The 23,582-nt window shown below is 41.3% G+C and overlaps 1 protein-coding gene across 3 annotated transcripts in view; it reads right to left on the reverse strand.

Annotated features, from left to right (window-relative positions):
• LOC149286021 (FERM domain-containing protein 3-like) overlaps window positions 1–23,582 on the reverse strand; it is a 150,060-nt gene that overhangs the window by 76,439 nt on the left and 50,039 nt on the right. The window contains exon 1 of one of the 3 annotated variants that reach the window (XM_089494510.1): window positions 8,853–8,872. The exons of the other annotated variants lie outside the window; for them this stretch is intronic. The gene's annotated coding sequence lies outside the window, so the exon portion shown is untranslated. Of the gene's footprint in view, window positions 1–8,852; window positions 8,873–23,582 lie in introns of those variants that run through there. 3 annotated transcript variants of the gene reach the window in all.

Here is a 23,582-nt window from a genome sequence, read left to right on the forward strand (position 1 = left end):
CCATATTTGGGCACTTACAATTTTGCCATGGAGATACATTGGCAAGAGGGTAAACAGTCCCACAACTTACTGGGGACCCATTTTCAGTTTGAGGCAGAGAGGCAAGTAGCAACAGGTGTCATTTCAGCTGCTACAATGGGGCTTCTCTGCCCCAAGCACCTACATGTTTTGGTGCACATTGGGACTAGGCATGAAAAATTAGACAATCAGGAATTGCCTAGTTAGCTGGAGAACATTACTCCTAGATGGAGCCAGGGACTTCATACCAGTCTTCTTCATAAGCATATAAAGAGTACTGAGGAGTGCCACTAAGGTATTTATTGTTGGAGCATCTTCCCACCCTCCCTCCCTTAGCCTAGACCTTAGGTGGCGAGCCTGTGGCACGTGTGCCCTCTCTGGCTCATGAAGCCTTTTTTTAGGGCACGCAGAGAGATGAGAGGGCAGGGGAAGATTAGGAACAGGTGCATGCCTGATCCTACTCTTCCCCTGCCCTCCCATTTCTCCACATGCCCTCTCCGGAGACACCTAAAAGCCTAGGAGGGTGGGGAAGAGGGGGAAGAGGGGAAAGAGGTGTGTGCCCGTTCCTCCTCTTCCCACCACCCTACCTGTCTCCAGGGAGGCAACTAAAGGCACAGGAAAGCAGAGGAACAGGTGCATGCCTGTCTCTAGGGAGGCACCTGAAGGCCTGGGAGGGCAGGGTGAAGAGGAGGAACCGGTACACGGAGGTACCACCCCCTAGAAGTCCTGTCCTCCAGAGGTCCCGACCCCCAGCACCAGGTAACACCCGGTGCAGGAACACCTTTGAGTTTGGGCACTCAGTCTCTAAAACGTTAGGCATCACTGCCCTAAACATTGCTTTAAAGTGCTACTTCATGCCTGGGTTTCATATCACAACTTGGGCAGCTGTGGCATGGATTGAAATTTAGTTGATGGAAGATAGGACTGGTGTCCCCATCAGATCAAGTTTTTTGGTGGGATCTCCTTACGGGACCTTGTGTAGTATACGCAAACATGGGCCATGCCCACCTGGGGAATAGCAGGGTCTGTCTCAGTCCCAAGTGGCAGGACAACCATACAGCGACTTTTATCCAAGGGGAACCCTACATCTGTCATTCCATGTTCTCCCAAGAGGAGGATTTGGATGGAATAATTCTCTGTCAGTTATCAGGTGTGTTGGCCAGTCTCTGGATCCATGCTAGGCCATGCTGTAACCGATAATGTTGTAGTCTTTGAATGAATGAATTGTTGTCTGTATTTATTTTAATAAACGGGGCCTCTCATCTAGCCACTGAACCTGAAGACATCCAAAGAGTAAAAGACTTTATTCACAGAGGAATCCTAATTGGAAAAGAATAAACTGGAACTAAAACGGGATCTCGAAGCTATCTGGTTCCAAAACCTCTAGGCCTGTGAATTTGCAGAGACATTACAATGTAATAACTGATGTCTACAATAACTGACCAATTTTGCAAATGAATGCATTCGCCTTCAATCATTACTGAGGCCAAGCTTCAAAGATGTATAATAGCTTGATTGTGGTGAAATTAGTTCAGGAGGCCAATCCAGATACTGTATATTTCTAGGTGACTTCCAATCAGCTATGAGTGTCTCCTCTTTCAAATCCCTTTCTATGCAATTATATGAAAATGGCTTTATGTTGTTCATCAGTGCTACATATTGCTAACCACACAGATAGATCTGTCTATATGGGTCTAGTTGGCAGGTCTCTCATGTGCTAGAGAAGCTGTGGCAAAGAGAACTCTTTAGTACATACGTGCCTCCATTTTCCCAGCTTTTTGGGAATACAAATATGGGCCCTCTTAAGATAATAAAGCAGCTGTGACATATTATTATGGTTGTCTATGTTTGTATGGGGAAAATGAGAGTTTATTCCATATGGACCTCATCTCATTATTATTTCCAGTGGAGTATTTGGAGCTTCCCAAGACCTGAAAAATCTAAATCGTCTCTGTATAAAAGACTGGCTAGAGCAACATGTAGACAATACAGTTACTAGGGAAAAATGGCTTATAAACTAGAAGCAGACAAAAGGATAAAATAGATAATATTTTTCATGTGTTTGGTACTTGATTGTTATTTTCATCAAAATAATAATAATAATCTGTCACCATATGGCCTACCAGCACAACACACGAAGTGCTGATAGAATGCTCTTTAGGTTTTGCCTTCATCTCAAATTGTGAATTTAAATTCAGAAATAATCCTTAATACCTTGTTAGCTTTACAGCAAAGACCTTAGATTGAAAAAATGCCCAAAAACAGACACACAGTTTGTACTTCCTTTTGTCAAGTAAATTGGCTGTATATATTGTCATTTTCATATTACAAATCATGAATCCACTGCATGAACTGTAAAGTTCCTTTCAGAGACTGCTGGAAAGGAGGGAAGAGAGCACAGCAGTATATGCATACACACACACATACACACAAATACTGCATAGTGATTTGAGCGCTGGACTATGACTCAGGAGACCAGGGTTCAATTCCTTGCTAGGCCATAAAACCTAATGGGTGATCTTGGGCAAGTCACATGCTCTCTCAGTCTCAGAGGTAACAACAAACCTCCTCTGAACAAATCTTGCCCAAGAAAACCTCATGATAGGTTTGCCTTAGGGTTGCCATAAATCAGAAAAGACTTGAAGGCACACAACAACAACAAAACTGACAGAAAGGTGGGAAGAGAGCATAGCATTATATATACACTGAGCGGCTACAAGGATCAGATTAGTCAATGTCTTAAATGTCTATCTTGCTGTCTCCACAATCAGTATATTTTCCACTTTACCTTGCCAAGATACATGGCATGATAACCATGGAGGGCAATCACTACAGTGGTAAGTAGCCAATTATGTGGAGTGAAGGCAGGAAAACACAAATCACCTTGATGTATTATAGAAGGGATAGGGTGAGCTGGAAGCATTAATGTCATTGATATCAGCAGACTCTAATTTAATATCTAATCTAATCCCCATTCTTTGTAGCAATTTAAGGAATTTGGATGTGGAAAATGAAAAGGACTGAGTGTGACCCAGCGTCAGCTAGGGTAAACAGGAAATATGCTTCAACAGGAGTTGAACCTTATCAAACTTTAACAAAGTGTGGAATAATTCAATCAATTTTCAATTCAATCAATCAGCTTACACATCTAATAGAGGACCTCTGTTTAACCAAACATTTTAAGGACTGCACCTGAAAATGGCATTTTCAAATACAACGGCAAGAACAGGAATGAATCCATGTCTTTGTGGGATTTACTCTCTAATCCATTCAATTTATTGGATTATCGGTCTTCCTGATCCCCATGCACAGAGTACTTGAGTTAATTACTATGTGATCTAAGACTGAGTGAAGTAATCATTTATTTCAAGCCAACAACATAGCTTTCTTCCTGAGCCAACTAGATTAAACATGTATGTGAGCAACAGACAAGTTTGAACAGAGGATGCTACTACTGAAAATACAAATTTCCTGTTTCATTCATAAAGAATCAAATGCAATTATTATATGGCTGATGGCAGACAGCAACAAGTGCTAGAACCCTTAGTATTTAGGCTGAAATGCAACTGGATAGCTGCAAGGTAAGTTTAGCTCTTTATGGTCAGTTATAGAGCCAGTATGGTGTAGTGGTCTGAGCACTGAACTACAACTCTGAAGACTAAGGTTCAAATCCCTGCCTAGCCACAGAAACCCACTAGGCCACCTTAGGCAAGTCACACTCTCACAACCTCTGAGGGGGGCCAAGGCAAACGTACCTCTGGACAAATCTTGCAGAGAAATCCCCATGATAGTTTTGCCATAAGTCAGAAACTACTGGAAGGCAAACAACAACAATGTATTTGTAGATTTATATCAATTTAGCAATTTGTCACTTGATTGGTTTGTTTATCACAAGCAGCATCCCAATTCCTCAATAAGGACTACCACCAATTGCCCTGAGACACATTGTTATAACAGCTTTTCAGGTTAACTTCCGTCATTTCAAGAACAGTCCTGATAGACTTGTGTTATTAGCCAAAACAGCAACACAGGAATGGAGGAAAAGGAAGAGAGTGATGGATTGTCATTGAAAAGCCATGCTAGGATGTGGAAGATGCTTAGAGAGGTCTGAGCATTTTTCTTAAATTACAGTTAAGAAATCCCTAAAGCAAATTTAATATTAAGCTTAGTGGGACTTATTTCCAAGCAAATATGTACAGGATTAGGATACAATGTGTTTTTCAGAGATTTACTGCTATCATAAATACAAAGACAATTTCAGTTATAGATCACCAGGTCTCAGCATTGCCAAAAAATAGTCCTTCAGATCTGTTTCTGGGGAAGGGGGGAATCTTGTGTGATAAAATTTTACACTTGGGAGAAGCAGAGGCAGGTAGGTTAATTACACTGACAAATAATCTCACTGAGTCAGATGAATGAAGTTCCCCCTAAGAGAATAATCCCATAAAACCAATTCAGTTGTAGGAGTCTAGGATCACCCAGTAACTAACAATTTCATTAAATAAAAGCATTTTTCAGAATAGAAAACTTTTGTTAAAAAAACTTTACTTTCCCTTTCTGAAACTCTATACATACTGTTCTTAAACTTTCCCCACATGTCACATAAGAAGCCCAAACTTCAAAGACTCTTCAGTGTATTTAATGGCATTAATGCAGAAAATGAAATGTCATTGTCCCAGGACTATTTACAAAAGGTGGCCCTTCAGAGATGCAGGTGAAATATTGTAGGGTGCTCATGGCCCATGTTACACCTCTGGTATTCTGCCATGCTCTTTAGTTAAGCAGGTCATGTAGATTTTCAACATGGATCAAAATGCCCTTCAGAAAAACTGAAATCATCTCCAGATGCTGAAAGGTATTTGCAGACAGAAAAAGAGAAAAGGCACATGCAATTGGGATGAGTTTTATGGAATTAACCACTTAAGTAATTGTAGAGGTGCTGGTACAGCAACTAATCTGAAGAGACATTAAATAAGTCCATCCTGACCCCATACACTGGTAGCCATGTGATCACCATTCCAGTGACCCCTACCACTGCAGATGTCAAGTGACCTTCCTAAATCACCATCTCTCAGAAGCCCCACAACAACAAGTGGATGTGCCTAGGGATCCCGGTCATAAATGATGAGCCTCAGGAATCACTGACCACCACAAAAGTGCACCAACTGTAACTCCTACCTAATGTTCCCACACATACCTATCAAAAATGTCACCAAAACATTATAATTATAAATATCACACACACATAAACTTGTATCAGATCAGTGCACAGCAGGCAATTAAGACCTGCAACCTGAACCATCATATTTCCAATTTCTATATATGGTTGTAAAAGCTGGACAGTGAAGAAAAGTGATAAAGGAAAAAATCAACTCATTTCAAAGTTTTATGAATACTCTTCTCCAGCAGAAGACAAATCAATGAGTCCTAGAGCAAAACATGCCTGAGCTCTCCCTAGAAGCCAACACAACTAAACTGTACTTTGAACATGTCATGAGAAGGCATGACTCACTAGAAAAGAAAATACTGCTTGGGAAGAGAGAATGCAGTTGGAAAAGAGGAAGATTACATTCCAGTTGGATAGACTCAACTGAGGAAGCCACGGCCCAGAGTCTGAAAAACCTGAGCAGGACTCTTAATGACAGGGTGGTTTGGAGTACTCTCTTTGTAGGACCGCCATAAGTTAAAGTTGACTTGACAGCAGTTTAACAACAACAATCTAACCCAGCTAAATGACTACTTTCCCTTGAACTAGCAAAGATTGTACTGAAAACAGGGTGGAAAAGTGGGAGCTGAAAACTAAAAAGGAAAAGGGGAGGGGCCCAAAGACCTTATATAGCTTCACAAACTGACATAAGATGTGCCTGCATGCAGCTTTCAGTCAACCTCCAGAATTGGCTCACTCTGATTGCAGCATTAATTACACACCCTGATTTCCTATCAGTGTATGTGAAACTGGAATTGAATTTCACTGAACAAAATATAGATGAAGATGTTGAATGATGCAACACATGGGAAAGATTGCAGCATGGTGACTGACACGGAATCTCATCATCACACCATATAGGATATGCCCAGGATGACACAGCACACATGATGCAAAAGGTTGATGCAAGAGGACTATTGCAGACACTTGTATGAGAAGATCATGCCATGGAAAAATGTATAAATATGGGCATGCCCTATGTTCGGTGTGGGTTGCTGTTGTTAGTGGATGGTTGGTTGAATAGTTGTTGGTTTGTATTTAACGCTGTAAATTCTCTGTAGTAAAGTTCTGTATGTAGCACTTTGAGACTCTGAATTATTATTTAGCACCTTGGTCAGTTATAGGTGCTAACAGCACTGCTTGAGCCCAAAAGAGAAAGACCATGGGTAGTGTGTAGCTCTGACATATTTCTGACATAATGGCCTGTTACAGACAGGCCAAAATAAAGCTGCTTCGAGTCACTTTGGAGGAATGGTATTTCAATGATGCATGTGTCCTAAGAGTCCAAAAGCCGCACCAAAGCTGCGCTCCAGTCCTTAGAACTGGAGTGTGCCTTTGGTGCGGCTTTTGGACTCTTAGGATGCATGCATCATTGAAATAGCATACCTCCATAGTGACTCGAAGCAGCTTTATTTTGGCCTGTCTGTAACAGGCCAATAGTTTGTTGTATGAGATGTGCTATCATGTCCCAAGTCTGGGAACCACTGCTCTACCATCAGTTACTAATACATCTTTGGACATTTCTGTACCTATAGGCCAGGAGTAAAACACCAGTGGCTGCTCTTGAACCAGTGTTGAGTCTCAGCACCAAGATGAGGAATGGTGATACGTGTTGTCAGCACTGTAGCCATCATTCCATTCCAGTACAGTGAATCTAGACCAATTTGTCAGAGGTGTTTGTAGAGGTAAGGAAAAATGAAATCACATATAAATATAGCCCACTAACAAGGTGTGCCAGGACTATGAAGACCAATGTTTGACTCTGGATTATATTATCTTCCATAAAGCACACCCCCATCCAGACAATAAATGTCATGAGCTTAAAAGGAAAGGAGAGTGCATTTGTTCTAAGAGTCATTCCTCAGGAGGCAGCTTTGAAAGACTATGAAGAGTACATTTGCTCTAATGCATCATTCCTCAGGAGACAGATCTGAATGTGCATAAAGATGCTACAGTACACAAAGCAGTTACTTTCCTCAACAAAATGTCTCATCCCAAGATTTACATCTGCAAAGGAACAAAAGAGAAACAACATTTTGTTTCCTGAGTAGAGACAGAGCTATATACAGTTTTAAACATAGTCCATTAACTTGGAAATGCATTTTGAAATCATCCTGATATGGATCCGGCACAAGCCTCCAGCAAATAAATGGACTCCTACCATCAGCGGAAAGCTTTTGATCTTCTTCCACCCAGCTGAAGAGAAAGAAAGCAATCTACATTAATTTCCTCCCTCCCTCTGCATTCCCCTACGCCACATGAAAATTTGTTCCTGAGGGTTTGGGAATCATTCAAGATAGTGGGATAGATGTGTGCAGAAGAAGGAAAGATAATTGAAAATTGCTCCTTCTATTTCTATGAGAATAAAACTGTAGATTCAATCCACAGGCTCAAATGTGTATAATCCTGCTTAGAGTAGACCCATTGAATCAATATTATATATATATATATATATATAGAGAGAGAGAGAGAGAGAGAGAGAGAGAGAGAGAGAGAGAGAGACTTACCATTCAGTAACTGATTCAGTAAGTCTACCTTAAGTGGGACAAGCAAATAGAATTAGCCCACAGTATCCCAATTTAACATTCCAGTTTGTGTAATGCAATGAAAACCTAAAGGTCTAATAACAATGACTTGAAAACAATAAATATGCATGAATATATAGAAAGAGGGTTAAGAATGTCAGACTAAAGAATGGAAAGAGCTTAAGAGTAAGAAAGCAGCCCTCATCTGACATGGATGGGAAAATATTCCATGCCTAGAGCTCTATTTCAAATCCAATCAGAATGAAATTGTAGTTATATCTAAATATACTATGCTTAGTTAACCCACTTCAAGGGATGTCACAGGGTTTTGTGTGATGTTTCAAGCTATTAAAAATTGTCACAATTACACTGCATACATTTACAGGAACTACCAGTTGTATATATTCCTTCTATTACAATCTCTGTCAGTAATTGGCATGAACATGTTCTGACTCAGATCATGTTCAAACCAATGGGAAGCATTCTAGGGCCAAGAAACTGATCAGCTGAACACTAACGATTCATTAAAAGAAACAGGAGTCAGAGGAAAATCAAAGAAAAGAGTCAGTTGAAGATTTCATTAAAATTCTCTAACTCCATACATGAACAATATGAAGAATAAATAGTGCTAAAATGCTAAGATAGGCTGACAAAATCCTACCTATCTAATTGCTCCATCCTGGCTTTCATGAGCAGAGTGATTATAATGCTATAAAAAGAAAAACTGATTTTCTCAAAAGGAAAAAAAAATACATTTTATTTCAATGAATCATCCTTCCATTGACTTCTAACATAAGACTAAAAGACACTGATGCACAGGTTGAGTTGTCTCATCAGCCATGGAAGAAACAAACATTCTAACAGCAAAATCTGCCATAAGATCAAACTTCACACAGCAGCCAAATTTGCAATGCAAAGCCAGAAGACATGATTAAATATTCATGCTTCACCCACCAATATCGTATTTCAAAAATAATTTTTAACATACCTGAACAATAATTTTTAATCTTCCATTGACTCTATATCATCTCACATACATGCATATCTATAAAATATACCATTTTCACTGAAGTGGCAGCATTCAAGCATAGTAGTTCACTCACAGTTTTTATATATAAGACAGAATGGGTTTTTGCCATGAATATCAGAACCGCTGTAGAAGTAGAGGTCACAGTTCCATCTAGTCTAGCATCTCTTTGTAACCAGGGCATACAGACGCTCCCAGAAAGCCTGTAAAGTGAGTATAAATCTTAATATTCCAACTCCACCAACTGGTATTCAGAGCTACAGTATATTGTTTTTAACATACTGGTAGCCCATTGTGTCACTGCAAAGCGACATGCTCTCTGCCTTGCACCATGGACTGCCAGTATTTTGAAGGGGAAATTCACTTTATCTACAATGAATACCTCAAGTTGTATTTTAAGACCATGTATAAAATAACCCGTACTCTCAGAACCACTATCTGAAGGAGTTAAGGTGAGGCAGAGGAACTCTGCTAAACCGAGGAAGGAGGAGAAATGTCCTTCCTGGAGGCCTCACTTATACAGAAAGCTCCATAGGCATAGTAGCTTTACCATCAGATGTGTTTGTGTTTGAACCAGGCTCCAATAGAGAGTGTTCTGCTGAATCCAAAGACTCTTTCTTTGCCTGAGAGGCCATAGAATCTGATCCTAAGTATGTCAGACTGCAGCTGGCATAATTTATACACATACAGAATACAACTGAGGGAAAAATTAAAAAGAAGAACTGACGGGTGAAAAAACATCAATTATTCCTTGCCTGCCACCCCATTCCATTTCACTCTCTACACCACAACATTTAGAAGTGTTCTGAAAGCCACTATCCATTCCTACATCTTCAGACCATGAAGGCCATGCATTACTTATGTGATTTAGAGCATAAGACCATGCCCTGTCACACTGAATTGTTAAACAATGGCCATTAGACATGGGCTTTCAGAATTTCTATGCTCACTTGTCCCATCCCTCATTAAAACTGGTTCTCTTTGCAGTCAGTGGGGTTCTTTCCGACTACTTAAAATCTTTCATAGTTCACAGATACAGGAGAAGCCATTACACTGGAACAATATAATACGTTGCTTTCAGCAGTTCTTAGAGGTTGTTACAAGAAAGTTCCCTTTTGGAATCCTGTGGAACCAATGGAACTGAAATTGGGCACCTCCAGGCAGACAAATGTGTCAGAATGTTGCAGCATTTATTGCTATAGTTATTGGGCTGCTTTGAAAAATGTGTGTGTGTGTGTGTGTGTGTGTCCATCCATCCAAATGACGTTTCTGTTGTCCTTTTTTCTGGTAATTCCCAGCATCAGCTGCATCATTTTATTCCCATCGTCAAGTGGGTTTCTTTATCATTCTAAGACATAGAACCATAGAGTGGGCAGAGATCTCAAGGGCCATCCAATAGAACCTACTGCCATGCAAGAACCAAAACACTCGACAGATGGCCATCCAGTCTGTGCTTATATTGGAACAAAAAGTTTCCATCTCTTTCCCTTTTTTATTTTTTTAAAGAGTTACAGTGTTAGTGTTATAGTTTTAAAAGAGTTATAGCACACCAATGAAATGGTGCTATAGCTTTTGCACTACAGCACTGCAATTCTTTTAAAAAAAACAGAGAGGAGAAAATATGCCATTTAAACCATAGGATCCCCTCAGCGAACTATGCCTGGTTTTTTACAAATGTTTGGAATAAACACAAACAGTCCCAAAAAAGCATATAAGTAAACACAGAGGAGACAACAGGCAGCAAAACCTGTGAAAACCTGAAAAGCCATATTACAAGAAGCCATGCTTCTTTAAACCAATCTGCAGAGTCCAGTTAACTCCATCACTTTTTTTGCTATTTTTATCATGGCTTTAGATTGATTACTCTTTCACTCTAAATTCCTTGTTCGATAGATCATCCCAATGGGTGGCAGCTTATCTTCTGGATGATAGAGACTTTTCTACCTCAAAAACAATTGCAACTTTTTATACAGTGCAATTAAAAACACAAACCCAAATGCTAATCCAAATCAGTTTTATTGTAAATTAACTGGTTTGTATATATTATATGTAACTCAGCTTTTATCTTTTATTGTTGGTTTGTCAGCCATAATAATACACTTGCCTTGTAAGTAAATTGTATGTTCTGAGAAGTTGAAAGAATATTTCATTTTGTTCTGATTTAACTGGCAATCAGTTTCACTGAATGGGTCTCGTTTTATGGTTTTGTTTGGGAGTTTTTTTTTGGGGGGAGGTACCTGTTATTGGAGGGGAAGGCAAATTAATCCACCACAAGTTAGTTGGCTTTAGCACAAGGGAGGGGGGGAAATAAAGAAAATACTGTACACAAACAAACAACTCCACATTCTTTCCAAACATGTGATTTCATTTAAAACAGTTGGAACTATGGGAAATATGCTGTTTTCTGTGATTTCTTTTATTTATGAATATCACTAATATTTTTCGTATTGGTTTCCCCTACATGACAGGCATGCTCTATATTGCAGCTTTACATCTATTGTAAATACTAAATGAGACATCTCCAAAGATCTAATATTTCTAGATGGAACACTACAAACAATATTAAATTATCAATATTAGTACTGTTGAACACTGTCCGTGTGTGTGTGTGTTGTGTAAAGAATGAAACAGTTGTCTCTGTCCAAAGGACTTACAAATTAAGGGCTAAAACAGACAGCCTTATAGGGGTGGCTTGATGCCACCCCCTTGAGTGTGGGATCAGGGCCATGGCAACTACATATCACAGCCCCAATCCGGCTTTTTTCTGGTGCAAAAAGAAGTGGCAAAATGCCGCTCCTTTTTGCGCCAGAAAAAAGGTGGCTTTTTGGTGTTCCCGCACTGCTGAAGCACTGCTACACTGCCTATCATCTAGTCAAGCAGGTGGCATGACACCAGCTTGGGGGTGGTGTTGGGGCATACGTCATATAAACACATTTGGGATATCATTTGGGATATCATCCCATGCAAAAGATAAACACATGTGTATTGTGCCGGTCTGTCTTGCACCTAAGTCTCAAAGGAGAAAAACAGGAGAGAAAAATGTAGGAAGGGAGAGAACATGCTATGTTTGCAGTTACATATAATCATGGTAGGTTTTATGAGAGCTAGCATCAAGGGCTTCATAGGAAAAGTAGCTTTTAAAGGAATTGAGGTAGCATTGCATAGGCATTTTGGGATATCATCCCATGCAAAAGATAAGTAAAAGGAAAACAGCAGAATCATTGGAGGATTCAGGAGACTTTTGTATGACTTCCTGGGAGTGTAGTTAGTTGAGTGAAAATTACAAGTGAGAATGTGTTGGGATATCTGAGTAGAATAAATGGTGAAAGGCTTGAGAAAGGTTTAACAGTACAGATGAAACATGACTCTGGAGTGGATAGGAAAACAGGTTAGGAGTTTAAGGTGGGTGTGTGTGTGGCCTGACTCATTGCAGATATGAATGATTTTGGAAGAGTGCTAGATGGACAGGAAGGAAGGACAATTAAATGTCAGGTTAAAAAAAAGAGAGAGACTATAGTAAACTACTGTAGTCCTTTTATTTTTACCTGACATTTCATGGAGTGAGAAAGCCAGTGTGGCAGCGTGGTTTGAGCATTAGACTAGGAAACTTGAGACCAAGGTTTGAATCCTAAATCACTGGGTGGCCTTGGGCAAGTCACACCCTCTCAAGCCTCACAGGATGGCAATGGCAAACCCTCTCTAAAGAAAACTGCCAAGAAAACCCCATGATAGGTGAATGCCTTAGGGTCACCATAAGTCAGAAATGACTTGAAGAAACAACAACAACAACAAGTCAAAGTGAGAGATGATCAAGGTGGGAATTGGGGAATAAGGATAATATATTTTTTATATTGTCCTAAAGCAGTGGTCCCCCAACTGTGCCCTTTAAGAGATTTTGGACTTTAGCCTCCAGAATCCTCAGCCATTTTGGCCAATAGTCTGGGATTCTGGGTTCTTAAATCCAAAATGCATTAAAGAGCACAGTTTGGGCACCACTGTTCTAAAGAAGGAAATACGTGTATTTGTTGATGGACTGACATGACAAAGAGAGGGTGAAACAGGGTGAAGGAGAGACTCAAATCAAAGAGAATCAAGGCTATATGGTCAATTGTTATCATGTACTGAATTAATAAATTGGCCAAATTTTACATTGTCAAGATAAAAGTAAACTGTAGGAATGATGGCTTAGGTCCAAAACACACCGCAGAAATAATCCAGTTTGAGACAGCTTTAACTGCCCCAGCTCAGTGCTAGGACATCCTGGGAATTGCAATTTATTGTGGCACTAGAGCTCTCTACAGAGAAGGCACAATGTCTCACAAAACTACACTTGCAAGAATTCCCTAGCATTGAGCCAAGGCAGTTAAAGCAGTCTCAAACTGGATTGTTTTTGCAGTATGTTTTGTACCCAAGATTGCTTCCTGAAATCCAGTTTCGTCTAAGAAACCAATTGATAGTGTAAATCAAGACTCAATAAAAACCAAACAAACCCATTTTCACAATGAAATATTCTGCGTTTCCACTAGAGGTCTCAATGCATACAGTAGAACATTCTCCCAGTTATATTTGTATAGGATTACAACTCAAATAATGATATTAACATTAGGCAGAGCATATTGTTACCCCTCTAATGCTGTATAACACTGATGGAATTATAGAATCACAGTGGTGAAAGGGGCTCTATGGGTCATAAGGTCCACCCCCTGCTCAGTGCAGGATCTCCAGCTAGATCATACCCAGCAGGTCCAGCCTCTTTTTGAAGACATTCAGAGAAGGAGACCTCACTATTTCTCTAGACAATTGGTTCCATTGCCAAACCAAACTTACTGCCAAGAAGTTCCTTCTAATGTTCAACCAAAACCTAACCTCCCATCATTTAAAACCATTAGGCCTCTGAGCCAAGAACAAGCCAGTACTCTCCTCTGTGGCAACCCTTCAGATATTTAAAGAGTGTGGTCATGTAATCTCAGTCTACCCTTCACCAAGATTAAAATTCCCAGCTCCTTCAATCTCTCCCCATATATTTTGTTCTCCAAACCTCTTATCATCCTAAATGTCCTTCTCTATCCTCATTCCAACTTGTCTATATCCTTCTTAAAATGAGGCACCCAGAAATGAACACAATACTCCAGATTAGGTCTGACCAGTGCAGAATATAGTAGGTTAGTACTTCCCTCAACTTTGAAAGTACACTTCTATTAAAGCAGGCTAAAATAGCATTTGTCTTCTTCATTGTACCATCACACTGCTGGCTCATGTGCAATTTATGATCAACAATAATTCCAAGGTTTGGGAGACACTTAATATGGCTAATTATCATAACATCCAATCATAAAATGCAAACATATTATGTCTAGGATATTTTAAAAAGTGTAGCAAGGACTCCAAATCCACAGTAAATATTTAAGCTTCCATTCCAGACAACACCTTCCTACTCCATATGCTCAAGCTAACCCTGTAACAGTTTTAAATTCAAGGAGATAGTTATTAAACATATAAATGATTAGGTCAAATTAGTGTCAGGAAAAGATGTTATCCTGTGATTGGACTCCCAATCTACAAAAAAAGATCCACTCAGTTATTAGGGGGATTTCACTTCATACAGTGAAGTATCCTTGTGGGAAAGGGAACTGATGTTATTAGTTGCATGGCTTAGATCTCACACATCCACTAGAGATAATTTCTCCTTTGATGAGTGTGATTAAACTGCATACAGCTTATGCTGCAAAAAGGATTCTGGGAGTTCTAGTCCATAAAGATAACTATTTCAAGCTCTGGTTCAGAAGATGTATCCCTGAGTGGGAATCATGTAGCCCTCCAGAATGCATGTCCCATCAGCCCTACCCAGCATAGCCAATTGTTAAGGGTACTTGGAGCTACCACCCAAGAGAGTCACGTTATTCCCAATTCCCAGGTCCAATGTACATCGCCAAAATGGGAGGCAATGCCCCATCTTTCTGTGGTCACCAATATTATGAGGAACAATTCTTCTCATAACTTGAAGGATCCCTCAAGGGAACATGTCCCTCAAGGCCAGTTCCCTTCACACCATTTTATCCCAGCCTGAATGAAAGCAAAAGGCCAGGCAGCTGCTTTCCATGAGCTTAATTCCCAAGCTTGGCTTGCTGAAGACTCAACTCTTCATTCTGTGAAAGTGGAACCAGAGGGGCTACTTGCTCTGTTTCAAACTGTTAGAGACTGGTTGGTGAAACTGTATTCTCTTGATCCTATTAACACCATTCAGCAGCTAGAAAACACAGATTTAAAGTCTCTGCTAGAATTCATGACATCAAAATCTTCTTTAAATTAATTACACACATGTAAAAAGGAGAATTTATTGACCTTGAAAGTATCTGATTATATTTTTTCCATCTGTAACATTTAATCCAAATTACATAAACTGAACATGATAGTTATTTTCAGAGTGAGCATGCAAAACCCAAATCTAGTTTACATCACTACTGCAAAAGCTTCCTAAGCTTCCATCAAGAAAGAATAAACAGGCAGACATCAGGTAGTTTTCTTCTATCAATGGAAGGCTTCTGTCAATATCCTTTTCCCTTCATCCTTCTATTCCCCATCCAGATGATCTCTTAACCATCTGGAGGAGGACATAGGGATTCCAAAGGTGAGGGGAATTCTGAACAGTGTGGCCACTCCGATTCTTCTGTTATTGGATTCTTCCATTCAATAATTTTCCTGAAAGTCTGCAAAACCTATCAATGTGCTCTGGTCACATGAACCTGTAGCAGTCCATTGTGATACACTGATCACTGAAAAAGAGATTAAACTCTTATTTTGCAAAATGTAATTTCCCTACACATCTGCAAGCTTGCAGTATGACTATTTGAGCAATGATATGGCAGTTTTCAAGCCCATTATGATCACTATCTTGATTATATCTTCTAGAAATCATACCATATAAAATGGAATGGCCTAGGAAGCTTTCAATGCTGGATTACTGGAATATTAAGTGGGGAATTAATAAAGATCTATTGAAAAAATAATTGACAATTGATAGCAGTATATAGTACAAGACAAACTGTAGAATCTCTTATTCTATACTAAACTATAAGAAGGATGACTGTTGTATCAATGTACCATATTGAACCAATAATGGTAAATTTGGTAAATATGTTCATATTATGTATTTTAATAAATGAAAAAATTAATAAAGATAAATAAAAAATAAAATAAAATGGCCTAACTCCAACAGTTCATCTAAATTACACGTATTCAATCAATGGGAATTTGGCAAATGAATTCATGTTTCACTGATTCAGTGGGTCTGCTCTAACTAGGACCAAGACTGCTGCCACACTACAGAATTAATGCTGTTTGACACAGCTTTAACTGTCATGGCTCCATCCTATGGAATCCCAGGATTTGTGGTTTGTTGTGGCACCAGAGCACTCTGACAGAGAAAGCTAAATATTTCACAAAACTGCATGTCCCAGAATTGCATAGTATTGAGCTATAGCAATTAAAGCGGTGTCAAACTGTATTAATTCTAAAGTGTAGATGCAGTTCTAGATTTGGATTTGCCTTCCCATAACCTCCAACTTTTTCTGATTTGACAGGGACAGTCTTGATTAATCCTCTGTCATCCCACTTTTTCAGCTCCTTTTAAAATGCCCCAGTTTTGCACTTCTCCTACATCCCTCTTTATCCTCAACTTACTTCTGTTGATGCAAACTCAGTCCAAACTGCAAGCTTGTTTGCACACAATTAACTGAGAAGGGGGCAGAGGACAGATGGGGCAGAGTCTTACCCTTCCCAGGAGGCTCATGCAAAAGCAAACTCGTACTGCCTGTCCTAATTTGTGTGTTTTTCTTCATTAAAAACTGTTGTAATCTTGACCACATTCTGATGTTGCCTGGTCATATGTTCTGGTTTTCATCAGTTCTGGTTTTCACCAGTGAAATGTATGCTCTCCAGGTAGTTTGGACTAAAACTCCCAAGAGCCACAGGCAAGCCGACCAATGGTCAATGATAAGAATACCAGAAGCTATCTTATACTGAGTCAGGCTATTGGTCCATCTAGTTCAGTACTATCAAAGCTGGCTGGCAGTGGCTTTCTGGGATTTCAAGCAGGATTCTTTCCTTCATTCTGTTTGATGATCTCTGGTGGTCTTCTATCCAAGTATTACCCAGACCCAACCCAGATAAGCTTCCAAAAAGCAGATGGGCTTAGTGTGTCCAAGGATTCCAGGTGCATTTTGAATCTGCAGTCAGAAGCCTCTGGAAGGCATCAGGTGGCCTGTCCCTACTGTAAAGTAATTGGATTGATTTGTTAAGACACAGTGAGATGATAACTTCATGGTTTAGCAGACGTTTTGAGTTGTACAGAGGCCTTGTTGGTGAGATGTAGAAATAACCTCTGTATGGGAGAAGATTGCATTTAATCTGCCAGAGCTCCATTCTTCAATGCTTATACTACAGAATACAGTTCTTTTTTTCTTAAGAAAATATTAAGTTGACCTGATTAAAGGGCCAATAGAAAAATGTATCACAAAAATGTAAACAATGCAAGCATTTTTCCCCTCCAAAACTTCATTCTTATAAAAACATGTTGGAAAATTAATGTTGTTGTTGTTGTGTGCCTTTAAATCACTTCCAACTTATGGTGACCCTAAGGAGACCCTATCATGTTTTCTTAGCAAGTTTCTTCAGTTTCTTTCCACTCTCTGAGGCTGAGAGAGTGTGTATTGCCAAAGGACACCCACTGGGTTTTATATGGCTGAGCTGGGGTTTGAACCCTGTTTTCTGGAGTCACAGTCCAACATTCAAACCACTACATCTCTCTGGCTCTAATAAACACACAAAACTACTGCCTTATGTCCATTTCTTGGGAACATTAGTATACTTATGCACATAAACAACATGATTCAAAGCAAAAACCACTTCAAATCATTCTGTTCCTAATTATACCTTCTGTTCTTTATTAGATGATTAAGACTTCAATAAAATATTGTAAAATCTTTCATCACAAAGCTGTTAGTCCTTCCCTTTCTAATGGTAAATTATTAAATGCATGCAAGAGAAAGAGAGAAGTGACCACTTGAGGTCAGTAGCTTACAAATGATCTTTTAAAAGCTACTGGGAAAGAAGCCATGAAGACAAGTAATTGGGAGCATATTCCATGTGCAATTCAGTTGACATAAGTCAAGAGAGATAAACTGATGTGTCTAAGGAATTTTGATGGAAGAAACATGTGAGAAGTAAATAGCCCACAGGTTTAACTCCACATAATACATATAATAATTGTTTTTGCCTTCTGCCAAGCAGAAGAAATTGATGAAACACAGCTCCTTCTACCTTTCTCATCTTAACTCAGTATAATGCTTGCTATACAACCACCATATGATCAGATATTTGGAGACTATAAACAACAGTACCACATGCACCTCTCTTACACCACCACCAGCTGAATATGACCATTACACATTATTAAAAAACAACAACACTATGCATATGTACAGCTACATTCACCTGTGTGTGTCATTAATAGGATGTCAGGAGTGATGAAGAATCAAAGTATTCTTCATTGCCAAACAGTCTTCTCTTCCTCTCCAGTTTATACAGGCTGAGACTCCCTTTTCCAAAATGCATGGGACAAGAAATATCTTGGATTTTTTCAAATTTTGGAATATTTACATATACATAATGAGATATCTTGGAGATGGGAACCAAGTCTAAACAAAAAATTCATTTATGTTCTAAATATACCTTATACACATAACCTGAATGTCATATAATATTTTTAATAATTTTATGCATGAAACAAAGTTTGCATACACTGAACTATCAGAAAGCAAAAGTGTAACTATTTTAGCCACACATGCGAACGATTTTGGATTTAGTGTCAGTATATTTTTGCCCCAGGCTGTGTAAAATGTCTCAGGTGCATTCAATGGGTTAAAGAGGAAATGCTGACTCAGAGGAAGCTGATGTAACATGAGCATGGAGATGAGTCATAGCAATTCCAAACTGCCCTGTCACTGTGGCTACATGACAGGAAGCTGATGAAACACTAATAGGAGGTTGGATCAGAATTCTAGCAGTGTTTGTGTATATAAGAATGAATGCTCCAGTACACAATGTGGTGGTGTAGATGCCGGTTGATGGTGGGGCATTATGCTGGTTTGTGTAAATATTTCTGTGATTTTAAATATTTGCTGCAACTAAGATTAAAAGCCTCTTGAGAGAGAACCTCAGCAGTTGTCAACTATGTGAAGTCGCAGGCTTTCATGGCCAGCATCCATAGTTTTTTGTGGGTTTTTGGGGCTATGTGGCCATGTTCTAGAACAGTTTCTTCCTGACGTTTCACCAGCATCTGTGGCTGGCATCTTCAGAGAATTTCTCTGAAGATGCCAGGTACAGATGCTGGCAAAATGTCAGGAAGAAGCTCTTCTAGAACATGGCCACATAGCCCCAAAAACCCACAAAAAACTATAGTTGTGAACTACTTCCACACTTGGCAGTGGTGTTTGTCTTCCTGGCTGGTAGTCTTCTGCACACAGTTGTATCCTCCTAGAACTAACATTTTGGAGTATTTTGGATTTTGGAATTCCAGATAAGGAAATTCACTCATCCTGTAGAAACAATATGTAAGGAAGCAAATAAATAAAATTGTTTCATTGTGATTATATATATATATTAGGAGGAGTTAAGCAGTTCCTAAGCAGAAATACCCATTATGGCAGGGAAAAAAAGCACAACTGCTTTCGTATAGTTCTTATGGGAGGAGGAGACAATTCTTCTGTTCTTTTACTCATATCTTAATCAAAAAAAGCCCCAAAGCAAATGTCAAAAAATCTAATTAAAACAACAGATGGATCTCTGTTGATGTACACTAAACTGTACAGGTCTTTGGCAGATTTCAAATTGCCAGTGAAAAAACTCTGGATGATTTTGCTTCTGCTGTTCTTCCTTTACTAGTCCATGTTTTCAGTATTATGCTCTTTATCAATGACAAACAATTTTGTGCTCTTGTCACAGTAACCTCAAAAAATGTGCATGCATGCAAAACAATGGTGCGGTACAGAACGCCAACAAGCGGTGTACCTGCGCCGGTCTTAGGGTTAGGGAGTTCGCACCATGTACATGCTCCCTAAGACTAACACATGCCAGTGGCACGATAATGGCAGTGCCATGTGCACATGCGTGCCGCCATTATGATGTCACGGCCATGCCACATCCAAATGGTGCGGCGTGGGCGTGACATCTTTGTGCCGCCCCAGGCCGCTTAAGGTGGCCTGGCTGTGGTGCAAGAAGGAGCTCCTTCTGGGAGAATGCCTCATTCCCGCAGCCACCAAATGGCTGCGAAAACGGCGCCAGGGAGAAAGGGGCCAAGCGGCCCTTTTCTCCTCTGCCTGCGGCTCTCAGGGTGTCCAGGGGCATGTAGCCCCAAGGACACCCCTTTTCCAGGCCATGGGGAAGCGGCATTCTGCCACTCCTCCATGGCTTGGGAAAGTGCTGGATTAGAGCCACAGGGCTGCCAGTTTGGCTGCCCTGGCCCCAATCCTCCATGGAAAGGGGCGGCTGCAGACCGCCCCTTTTCCACAGTATGTACTGGGCCAATATGCATGCATGTAAAATCTGTTACAGAGACACACATCCCCTTTTAAAAAATACATAAAAGTCAACAAACAACTGAACTCATCATCATATATACATGTAGCCTGCAGCAACTTTCAGAACAACTTTCATTTCAATGACTGAGACTCTCATATTCCCTTAATCTTGTTTAGGAACCAGGATAACATAATACAAACCAACATTTCTTTATTTGATAGGCATATGAAGGGAATGTAGGAAAATCACTAAAAAATATGATCCATTTGACCAGCAGTGCACAAAGATCCTGAAGATAAATGCACTTTGGTCAGGTTGCATAGAAGTAAAAACTAGAAGCTGACTGAGGAGCTGTACCTACAGCTCCTAAGGGGCAGTGCGACGAAGCCCATTTCCAAGCTGGATTGGGGCCGTGGCAACCGCACAGTGCAGCCCTGGTCCAGCCTTTGCAGGGTGCGATAGCTGCGTTGCTGTGGCTGGGTGGTGCTCCTTCGGTGCTGCACCAGAGGAGCGCCATGATGTTGTCTACCATGTGGTGCAGCATCACAGTGCCATGGGGCAGAGCGGGGGCATGCATTGTGCGGACGCTATGCCCCAAGTCCGCACCCATGCTGGTCTTAATGGTCGGTATGTACAGGGCCAGTGTCAACAAAGCCAGGATGTGTGTGTGAGTGAAATCAACCAATATTCCAAGGCCAGTAAAAAAAATGAGGAGAGTGTGTGTGTGTGTGTGTACTGAGAAGAAAATTTTACTGAAATTTATAGACTTCATTCCTAGCTATGCGTATGTAGGTAGTCAGCCTGGTATGATGGTTTGAGTACTGGACTCTGACTCAAAGACCAGGGTTCAAATTCTCATTCAATCATGGGGATTCACTACTAGCACCAGTTGCCACTAGGTGACCTTGTTCCTCTTGGAAAAAATCATGCTTAAAAAAACATAAAAACAATCAATTTTTTGAGCATCTTGAGATCTAACTGCAGTTTCTTCTTCTTCTGCTTCTGGGTGGGTTTCCACAAAATGGAACGTTAGTCCTTACCTGAGATACGTCCCTTTACAGCAGAGAAGGTCCGGTCATCCTGACGATGGGTAGCTCCGCCTGCAAAGGCTCCTGTAGGCAGGACAAAGAATTAAAGAAACAAAGGCCAGGGGCCTGACCCCACCACTGTGGGCGGAGCGACCCCTAGCAATCCTCAGTCAATGAACAGCCTCCTTGAACATGTAGTGGCCTCGAGACATAATAGGCAACCAGACTGGGCTGGCTCAGGAGATTAGGAGAAAAATAGCAGTCCAAGTCCTTAGATCAACCCTTCAGTCATTGGTTTTCAGGCGTCCGCAGGCGGAAGGGTGGGGAGGATGACCGGACCTTCTCTGCTGTAAAGGGACGTATCTCAGGTAAGGACTAACGTTCCATTTACCAGCAGAGAAGGGGGCCGGTCATCCTGACGATGGGATTTAAAAAAGCGCTGATCCCTCTCTAGGGTGGGCCTGCTGACGCCTGGGGTGACCGTGGAACTATTTGTTGAAGGACTCTACGACCAAAGGCTGCCTCTGCTGATTGAAAAACGTCCAGCTTGTAGTGCCTAATGAACGTGGACGGAGTCTTCCATGTGGCCGCCCTGCAAATCTCGGCGAGTGGAGCATTAGTGGAGAAAGCTGCCGAGGTTGCAGAGCTTCTGGTGGAGTGGGCCGTAATGTCCTTAGGAGGGGATAGGTCCAGGATCTCGTAGCTTGTGATGATGCACTGCTTGATCCACCTGGAGAGTGTCAAAACTGAGACCTTTTTGCCCTTGGATCTTGGTTGGAAGGAAACAAAGAGAGCCTCGGTTTTCCTAAAAGCTGCTGTCCTTTTGAGGTAGACCCTAATGGCTCTGCGGACGTCTAGGGTGTGCCAAATCTTCTCAAGGTCGTTTGTCGGCCTGGGGCAAAAAGAAGGCAGGACGATGTCCTGAGAAGAATGGAAAATCGAGTTTACCTTGGGGATGAAGGTCGGGTCCGGTCTCAGCAGAACTGAGTCAGGTCGTATGATGCACCGCTCCCTTCTGACTGACAGGGCCCCGATCTCCGAGACTCGTCGGGCAGATGTAATTGCCGTCAAAAAGAGAGTCTTGAAAGTAAGAAGCTTTAGGGTAGTCTCTCTGATCGGTTCGAAGGGTTGAATTGTCAAGGCTTTGAGAACTGTGTGGAGGTCCCACGAGGGAAAGCGGTGTCTAGTCGGGGCTGATTTGTTGGAGACTCCTTTGAGCAGCCGTTTGACGTGTGGGTGATGGGAGATCCGAACAGCTTGGTCGTGTGGAAGTATGGAGGTAATCGCAGCCACCTGTCTTTTCACCGTGTTAGGTCGGAGGCCCTGGTTGAAGCCATCCTGAAGGAACTGTAGGAGAGTGGGGACCGTGACCCGAACGAAGTCCTTCTTTTTGCGTTTACACCATCTCTTGAACGCCGCGAAGGTGTATTCGTAGATTTTAATGGTCGACTGGCGTCTAGATGCCAGGATCGACTCTATCACCTCGGTAGAATAGCCATATTTGGTTAGCATGTTCCTCTCAATTTCCAGGCGCGAAGCTGAAGCCAGGTCGGGTCTGGATGGTAGACTTGACCCTGTGACAACAGATCCGGTCTGGTTGGGAGAGGCAGGTTTTGTGCTGAGAGGTTGAGAAGGTCGGAAAACCACGGGCGCCTGGGCCAAGCCGGAGCTATCAGGATGACCACCGCTCCGGTCCTTCGGACTTTGGACAGAAGTTTCGTCAACAGCGTTACTGGAGGGAAGGCATAAAGGAGTCCCTTCAGCCAGCGGCACGTCAGTGCATCGAAGTCCTCTGCCCCCTGAGTCTTGAATCTCGAGAAGAACCTGGGAGTCTTGGCATTGATGGGTGAGGCGAACAGGTCTATTATCGGTGGTCCGAAGACTTCCACTATGGTCTGGAACACCTCTGGGTGAAGGCTCCATTCTCCTTGATCGATATCTGTTCGGCTTAGCCAGTCGGCCTTGGAGTTTAGCTGACCTTGGAGGTGTTCTGCATGTAGAGACACCAGGTTGGTCTCTGCCCACGTTAACAGCAGCTGGGCTTCCTTCATCAGGGTTCGTGACCTTGTTCCTCCCTGGCGGTTGACATGTGCCTTGGCGGTAATGTTGTCCGTTCGTATGAGAACTGGCTTGTGACGAACAAGTCCCCTGAAGGATTGGAGGGCTAGTCGTATCGCTCGAAGTTCCAGCCAATTGATGCT

Source organism: Sceloporus occidentalis, unplaced genomic scaffold (genome assembly GCF_023333645.1).
Source record: "Sceloporus occidentalis isolate IW3139 unplaced genomic scaffold, rSceOcc1.0.p SCAF_73, whole genome shotgun sequence".
Classification (NCBI taxonomy): Eukaryota; Metazoa; Chordata; class Lepidosauria; order Squamata; family Phrynosomatidae; genus Sceloporus; species Sceloporus occidentalis.